This window comes from Schistocerca nitens, chromosome 3 (assembly GCF_023898315.1).
Source record: "Schistocerca nitens isolate TAMUIC-IGC-003100 chromosome 3, iqSchNite1.1, whole genome shotgun sequence".
Lineage (NCBI taxonomy): Eukaryota > Metazoa > Arthropoda > Insecta > Orthoptera > Acrididae > Schistocerca > Schistocerca nitens.
In genome coordinates, this window is record NC_064616.1 from 233,692,203 (window position 1) to 233,701,627 (window position 9,425).

A 9,425-nucleotide genomic window follows, 5' to 3' on the forward strand; every position below is an offset into this window, starting at 1 on the left:
AAAATTGTAAAGCCGAGTGTCAACTCAGGCTTCGCACAGTAACAACAGAAATATACATAATTTTTCTCGGCTTTTACAGAAATCAAGACCTTTAAGTTACTGAATTTCAAAGAGCTTAATCAGTAATCTAGTTTTAATTTAATTTATTGTTTTATTAATTTCGTTTGATCTTAATTGTTTTCCTCAGATGCTGAACAAATCCGAAACTAATCCTACATTTATAAGCATGTGTATAAATCTCTGAAATTTAGTCAAGATTTTAAACAAATTTTCTGACTTCACATGGTCTACAAAATCGAATTAACATTTTCGGAAGAAATTAAGTCATCAAGTCCGCAATAGACTAAGGATATGCCCACTACATTGCTACAAGACTTAATTTCAGGAAGTGGCTATCCTTTAGCTGTCAGTCCAAATATTTCTTTCTGTGATTTGAAACTAGGCACTTTTTACACTATTTACTCTTGTATAATGTCGCACAAGACCACTTCCTATAAAACGAAACTCAGGTCATGAACAAATTCTTAATGATTTGAATTAACTTCATTATGACTATCAAACAACTAGCAGAGCTACTCATTGAGAGAACATCGTGAAACTTAACGACAGAAAGGCGAACCGTATTATAATAGTTTCCAGGAACGACTGATACTTTACGTAGTACAATACATAACCAAAGGGAAACATATGAAATCTAGATACGACTTCTTTGACAAAAGAAACTAGTTATGCACTCAGTAAACTAAAACAAAGCTGAATTAAAGATACAAAGACAATTAAATTGCACTAAAACTCACTGCTTTGAAAACTTCGAGACAAGAATGAAATACGTTCTCTAGCTGAGAATCAACATATTCATTGCGATAAAACAGTTCGCGAAATCGAACTGATAGAAACATCGCACGATTACTATTATGATACACATTTTCCTGTTTTTATATGTCCAAATCAAAGATCACATCAAAATAACTGAATAAACATTAATATCGATCTTCCAGTCTTCATTTCAACTGCGTTGTAAGAAATATATGTTACAGGCATCCTTATAACTCAAATGATAACCACATCTTGGTTGCCTTCCTTTTCTAATGAAGCTATTCTCAGGTGTACCAACTGCAGCATGAGGAGTTACACATTTAAAAGGCTCCAAATCAAACAGGTGTTCGGTGCTACTACGCAAGTCAGTAGAATGAACTTGTACCAACCTTTCTGCGCGAGCTGACATTATAGCGTGGACGAGACAGGAAGGCGGCAGCTCTTCTCTTGTCGATCCTCGTGAAATCCCCCGGCAGGGCAACCCGGCGTGGGACGCATGCGTGACGCTGTTGCACCCTTTTAAAATATCCGTGAAGCACACGCCATATGATCACGACCAGGTTCGTGTCCTGCCCTTGCATTCAGTTCACCCCACACGCCTTCTGGAACCCGCCAAAGCGTTTAAACCTCTGGCGACTGCTAACATCACGCTCGTCCTCAGCGGACCGGCTCTCCTCTCGATCCTTATTTTTTTAAACTCTCCACACGCATTTGTGGGGGCGGCATCTGACGAATCCGTTAGTTCTCTCCGGGTGTCTTCTTCTCGTCTGCTTTTGCACTTGTAAAAAAAAATCGCCGTCGCTTATCGTCGGAGGTGGATCACAGTTTTTCTCTCTCTTTGGCACTAACACTTGTAAATAACATATATATCACACGTAACGTAAAGCGGAATCGTGTACGGGTGTAAAACAGAAAGGTAACGCTAGGTGTAGAAGAGTAGTGGTAACGCAAACGGAGTGCTGGTAACTTGAGTTCCTGCCGCGTCCAAAGTAGGGCACCGACTGAGCGCAGCACGCGCCTCCACAGGCGCTGCGAGCCTCCGACTTGCACTTTCTCCGCGCGCGACCGCTTTCCCTTCTGGGCTCGCTAATACCTTCCGGGCTCGCCGCCTTCTCGCTCCGACCAAACCGCTTCATCGTTTTCTCACATTTTTCTTCTCCTTCTTCGTGGTCGGCAGTAGTGCCGGGCTCACTCTCGTCCTGTCGCGCCCGAAAGGTGAGAGGAAACTTATCCGAGTGTCAGTCGCAAAACAGGAGCGATTAACATTTTGAACACGAGTGGTAAGAAGGACCGTGACCGTAGCCTTTAACTGTCAAATGAAAGAGAAGGCGCTCTTACGTAACTAAATAGATATGATAGGTATAAAACAGTCAACCCGTTGCAACAAAATTTTACTTTTATCAGGTTTTGCAAAGACTCTAACCAAGGAAAATTGCCAGAAAGCCGTATGTTTTGAGAAGTTATTTTATTTAGACAATCAGTTTCGGCATCTCATTAATGCCATCTTCAGGCTCCTATGCACTCAACCTACAGACAATGAGGTACATCGATAGAATGAGATTTTCACTCTGCAGCGGAGTGAAAATCTCATTCTGGAAACATCCCCCGGGCTGTGGCTAAGCCATGTCTCCGCAATATCCTTTCTTTCAGGAGTGCTAGTTCTGCAAAGTTCGCAGGAGAGCTTCTGTAAAGTTTGGAAGGTAGGAGACGAGGTACTGGCAGAAGTAGAGCTGTGAGGACGGGGCGTGAGTCGTGCTTGGGTAGCTCAGTTGGTAGAGCACTTGCCCGCGAAAGGCAAAGGCCCCCAGTTCGAGTGTCGGTCCGGCACACAGTTTTAATGCCAGGAAGTTTCAGGTACATCGATACTTGCATACTCGAGCCTTCAATATCTGGACTCCGTGAATTTGTTTTTGGAGTGTTACTTCGAAGAGTTGACAACAGCTCAGTTGTTGTCAAGTCTTCGAAGTAAACATCCCAGAAACGAATCCACGGAATCCACGTATTGAAGACTCCAGAATGCAAGTATCGATGTATCTGATTGTTTACACATGGAGTTGTCAAGTCTTCGAAGTAAATACTCCAAAAACAAATTCACGGAATCCAGATATCGAAGGCTCCAGTTCGCAAGTATCGATATATCTGATTGATATACGTATATATATATATGCCTGAAGATGGCATTATTGAGATCCCGAAACTGGTTGTCTAAATAAAATAACTGCTCAAATCATACGACTGTTTGGCGACTTTCCTTGGTAAATATTTGACCGGCCACTATCCCGTATCCACAATCATCAGAAAATCCACATTTATTATTTCATTGGTGGCTGTAATTTTCAGCAACTCTAGTATATATTTTTCAAAATAAAATTAAACTGTCAGTTGCAAATATATCTTTTTATTATGCCTTACCGATTTCGACAAATTAATTTGTCATCTTTAGAAGCTTTGTATTGGTTTAGCAGAGATCAGTATCTTATTCATAGAAGCATAATGGCATGGTATGTTCCGGATTGTAAACTGTCAATCTGTACAGTAAGCACATACAATATGCACATTTCTGAGCATGCCATGGCATTATGCTTTTATGCAGAAGATATTGACATCTGCTAAACCAATGCTAAATTTCTGAAGATTACAAATTAGTTTGTCGAAATTTGTGAAGCATAGTGAAAGTATATTTGCAGCTGACGACTGAGTTTAATTTTGAAAAAAAATCAGATTTACCTAAAAACATTATACATAAACATTAACATAGAGAAAAATTAAGGAATAGACATTTTTATTCTGGCCTAGAGCTGCACTCTGTCAACACTATGGTTCGGTCGTTTTGGTGCAATACGTAGTGCTCAGTTAGACAGTTCACAGTCAATGTCATGACCTCACAAACTATGGCATCATAACCATATAACCTGTGATGCTGTAAGACTGTGTATTTTCCATTACCTAAAGTTCAATTTACAATGTTAAAAAACATTTTTGTTGCAGAGCATAGGTGAAGTGTGCTCAGTTTAACAGTTTCTCACTCAATGTCAAGACCTTACAAAATTTAGCATTGCAACCATTTAACATGTAGTATTGTGCCGTTTAATTATTTATTGTACTTAATATTGTCTCTTGTATAAAGTGTCATTTCAATGTTAAAAAACAAGTTTGATGCACAACGGTCTATGCAAGTGGACTGTATCTTTCAGGCGCTACTCAGTTGTTTGCTGAAGATGGCCCAGTAAGCCGAAAACTAATTTTGAATAAACAAAAATCAGTAGAACAAAACCAGTGTACTTGTTACTCAACTTTAAATACACAAATGACGTAGTAATGCTAGCATTACCGGTGGCAATGGTAGCACTAGTAGAGAAAGAAACATAAATGAATGTGTGGGAGAGAAAGGGGTGCGAAGATTGCTCTTTGTTTTTTGTTTGTTTTGCACATAATTAGAAAAAAAATGTTCAAATGTGTGTGAAATCTTATAGGACTTAACTGCTAAGGTCATCAGTCCCTAAGCTTACACACTACTTAACCTAAATTATCCTAAGGACAAACACACACACACCCATGCCCGAGGGAGGACACGAACCGCCGCCGGGATCAGCCGCACAGTCCATGACTGCAGCGCCTAAGACCACTCGGCTAATCCCGCGCGGCACATAATTAGAACCACACATCGTTCAGTGTCAGTCCATTGTGTATTCTGTATCCTTACAAAATATAAACTGCATTTTATAAGTAATAAAAATCAGTTGATCGCCTAACTTTTGCATTTTTATATAACCATAGCAATTATTTTGATGCAAGTACACTTTTCATGCACAAACATACCGAAATCTATATAACTGTTGTTGTTTTTATGCTCGATAGATCGTTCTTCATCACGATAGAAGGCAAGAGTTTCCTGTTATTATTGATAAGTGCCTACGTTGTTTATGAATAACAGACACATGTTTTACGTAAGCTCAATGAAGTATTGAAGTGATGTTTGATATGTTATTGTTTCGCGTTTTTTTAAATTTTACCCCATTTTTTTGAAGAAATTGCGTTTTCGAGTGCTATATAATAAATAGCTATTTTTTAAAACTTTTACCGTAACACCCTTCCGTTTCACATTAAAAAATCAACAGTTTTCGTATAAAATCTGATTTAAGTATTGGTAACTTCAGTTTTGCCATAAACGCTGTTTATTTTTGAGTAACAGACAGGAGGATACCTATGCAGAACAACAATGTTCCATAGGTTACACGGCCCTTTATATATCATCATTCAGTTTCAAGACGGTTCATCACTTCCGGTTTCTAGGGGAATCTAGTAAGACACTGATCGCGTGTGAAAACAAAGCGATGAAAATTAGTTAACACCTGATAGGCATGCAACACACGTAACTTACAGGTAGCGCAGTTATAATCTTAACTGACCAAAGCCACTAGGAAAACTATTGTAGTCTATACTTGCTTGTACTAGTCTACGGTAGCCTAAGGTAATTTTGTAACTCTATTCCAGACAGATTTACAGAAGACTGTACTCATATGTAGCAACTGACGAACAAATTTAAGAGCAATAATGCCCTTGTCACATAAAATACTTCATTAAGGAGTTAATAGTAAAACCACTTAACATTAAATACATTGAAACTGATATAAAGCTGGTTACTGCAGTAGAAGTATAGCTACATGGCTTAGCACGGCACACGCCGCTAAGGGCTGCAAGAGGTAACAGTCAGTAGAGGTGGCATGAGGCTAAGAGGCTCACATGCCGAAGTTTCCGCAACTTGGAAACGCATCAAGTCGCACTATCTATTGATAATCGAAGATACCAGTTGCTTAGCTTACGAAAAAATATTCTAAATAGCATGTAAGTGTTCATCTCACGTATGAATAGCCAGCATTATGCAAAATGAAAATATTCAGGACAATACAACAGCAAATATTGGGTAAATTCTTGTACGAAACAATTACAGTGTAATAAGTGAAAAAAAGAGAGGAAAGCGATATTTTAGAGACTACTGAGGAAAAAACAAAAAGTCAAAATGGTTCAAATGGCTCTGAGCACTATGGGACGTAACTTCTGAGGTCATCAGTCGCCTAGAACTTAGAACTAATTAAACCTAACTAACCTAAGGACATCACACGCATCCGTGCCCGAGGCAGGATTCGAACCTGCAACCGTAGCAGTCGCTCGGCTCCAGACTGTAGCGCCTAGAACCGCACGGCTACTCCGGCCGGCACAAAAAGTCAAATTTAGGCTGTTGCAAGTAACCGTTTTATACCATTAAATTTTTTTTATTACGTAACTGCAACTTTTCATTAAGAATGAACCCGTCATTAAAAGAAAGGTGCTTGGAAATTTCTAACTCTTCAAGAATTTGTTCGCCAGTAACTACATGTAAATACAGTCTTATTATGAATCTGCCCGGAATAAAAACTGTCTGTTCATTAATTTTTTTAAAAATAAACAGTATGCGAAGGAAAGTCAGCTTCGCATGCACACACGCTTTCGTGCAGCTCTCACTACTCGTATCCTTTGGCCACAAGTGATCGTCTTGAGCGTGTGCGTGAGTGCAGAACAACTCAGAAGTATGTGACTATAGAAACTCGTGGAACATGTTTGTGGAAGGGCAGGGAAGATGGTGAATGATTGTAACGCTACGCGTTACCCAGGACTTCCGCTGGCAGGTCGGTTCGAATTACAGTTTTCTGTGTCTACCTAATACGACACTCGCTGAGTTATTTTTAGATAAGGCTTAGGTTACCCTTATTCCCGACTACCACTCTCCCACTGTGGAATGCGGCTGCGTTCTTCTTCACAGCTCCGCCCACTACGAAGATCAGTTGCCGTCGCGACACTGTTAGATGCTACAAAACATACGAAAACGGCGGAAGTGGGTACACAAGTAGATTAAGACGAGAATCATTGCAACATCGCGCTTCTCAGGATGGAGTAAGAGACGACTGCAGTTCTACATCTGCATATCTACATCTACATATATACTCCGCTAACCACCGAGCGGTGTGTGGCGGAGGGCACAATTCGCGCCAAAGTCATATTTCCCCCCCTCTGTTCCACTCGCGGATCGCGCGAGGGAAAAACGACTGTCTGAACGCCTCAGTGAGAGCTCTTATTTCCCTTATCTTTGAATGGTGATCATTGCGCGATTTGAAAGTTGGTGGTAGTAATATATGCTCTACATCCTCGGTGAAGATCGGATTTCGGAATTTAGTGAGCAGCCCCTTCTATTTAGCGCGCCGTCTATCTAGAAGTGGGTCCCACTTCAAACTTTCTATGAGATTTGTAACGCTCTCACGATGGTTAAATGTACCAGTCACGAATCTTGCCGCTCTTCTTTGGACCTTCTCAATCTCTTGAATCAGACCCAACTGGTAAGGGTCCCATACAGACGAACAATACTCCAAGACTGGACGAACTAACGTATTGTAAGCTATTTCCTTTGTTGAAGGACTGCATCGCTTCAGGATTCTACCAATAAACCCCAATCTAGAGTTCGCCTTACCCGTTACTTGTGTAATCTGATCATTCCATTTGAGATCATTTAGAATAGTCACACCCAGATACTTGACGGACGTGACCGTTTCCAAAGACTGAGCATTTATTTTGTATTCGTACATTAATAGGGATTTTCGGCTTGGTATACGCAGTAGGTTACGCTTGCTAACATTGAGAGATAACTGACAGTCATTACACCACGCATTTATTTTGTGCAAATCCTCATTGATTTGTTCACAACTTTCGTGTGATACTACTTTCCTGTAGACTACAGCATCATCGGCAAACAGTTTAAGGCCACTGTCAATACCATCAACCAGATCGTTTATATAGATCGTAAAAAAGCAGAGGACCTATTACGCTGCCCTGGGGCACACCTGAAGTTACGCTTGTTTCTGTTGAAGTCACCCCGTTCAGGATGACGTACTGCTACCTGTCTATTAGAAAACTTTCTATCCAACCGCATATGTCATCGGAGAGACCGTAAGCGCGCACTTTTTGTAGCAAGCGACAGTGCGGAACTGAGTCGAATGCCTTTCGAAAGTCGAGAAATATGGCATCAACCGGGGAGCCGGTGTCTAGAGCCTGTTTTATATCATGCACAAAGAGGACCAGCTGTGTCTCGCATGACCGCTGTTTCCTAAAACCGTGCTGGTTTCTGCAGATGAGCTTCTCAGAGTCTAGAAAGGTCATTATGTCTGAACACAAAATATGTTCCATGATTCTACAACAAATCAGTTAATGAAAGCAGAGAAGCAAAAGTGTTTGGAGTAGTAGTTAGCAGATATCTCACTATGTTTACGATTCAAGATAGAAGTACTATTTCAACAGAGATGGTGTCTTCAACATCGTTGTAATATGTAATGCCATGGGCAAAGAGTAACACAAAAAGTTTCTAGGAATGCTTGTAATTTTATTACGTAAGAACACTATCAGCTCAAAAAGTACACGGACAGCCCTATACAAAGCGGAGTTGACCACTACATGTCACGAAGGACGGACCCGGCAATATGAAAGGAGGTGGGGAGTGTTGCATTGTCAGTAGAGAAACAGCAATAGCAGAATAGATCAGCCAGCAGAGCTCAGTGACTAGTCATTGCTTGACAGCTAAGTAACATATCCACAAGGGGCATTTCAACCTCTCTAAAGCTGCAAAGCCAACTGTTGGTGATGTGATAGTGAAGTGGAAACGCAAAGGAACAACCCACCCCAAGACCAGACCGACCTCCTCTACTGATAGACAGGGATAGTCGAGCATTACTCAGGGTGGCTGTAAAAAATAGCATGAAATCAGTGGAAGGAATCACTCGTGAACTCCAAAGTGCTACCATCAGTCCAGCTAGCACAATGACTGTGCGCAGGGAGTGTACGATGGTCGAGCAGCTCCTCATGAGCCACACATTTCTATGGTCAATGCTATGCGATCCTTGAAGTGGTGTAAAGAGTGACGCCACTGGATAGTGGATGACTGGAAACGAGTGATTTTGGGTGTGGAAATCCGATGGAACGGTTAGGGGTTTGGTGAATGCCTGCCATCCTGAATAGTGTCAACAGAAGTACGGAGGAGCTCCGCAGGAGAGCTTCTGTAAAGTTCGGAAGGTAGGAGACGAGATACTGGCAGAAGTAAAACTGTGAGGACGGGGCGTGAGTCGTGCTTGGGTAGCTCAGTTGGTAGAGCACTTGCCCGCGAAAGGCAAAGGTCCCGAGTTCGAGTCTCGGTCCGGCACACTGTTTTAATCTGTCAGGAAGTTTCAACAACAGGGTTTATGCACAACGCCGTCTTCTTCTTCTAGTCCCTAGCGTTTCTCACATACAGTACGTTTTTTTAGGATCTGGCATTATTTAACTTTATTACTTAACTTTTCGGGCGGATGCCCTTATTGGCTCCACGTTTGTTAGTGTGACCTGAGGGAGCGAAATCGTGTGCGCCATCCTCTATGAATCTCATAAACTTTACTCTGCGTGTGATCGTATTGTAACTGGCTGCCTATCGTATTCTCTGAGATGAAAGTTCGGGACTAGTCCAGCATTTGCCTAAATATATGTGGGAAACCGCCTGAAAACCACACCCAGAATCTCTGGTGTACCTGGGCACTGTCGTTAATCTCCAGTGC

At 41.4% G+C, this 9,425-nt stretch overlaps 1 protein-coding gene across 1 annotated transcript in view; it reads right to left on the reverse strand.

Annotated features, from left to right (window-relative positions):
- Nucleotides 1-1,804, reverse strand: part of LOC126249164 (hormone receptor 4-like) — a 230,334-nt gene extending 228,530 nt beyond the window's left edge. The window contains exon 1 of the mRNA XM_049950821.1: nucleotides 1,206-1,804. The gene's annotated coding sequence lies outside the window, so the exon portion shown is untranslated. The remainder of the gene's footprint in view (nucleotides 1-1,205) is intronic.
- Nucleotides 1,805-9,425: the final 7,621 nt, after the last annotated feature.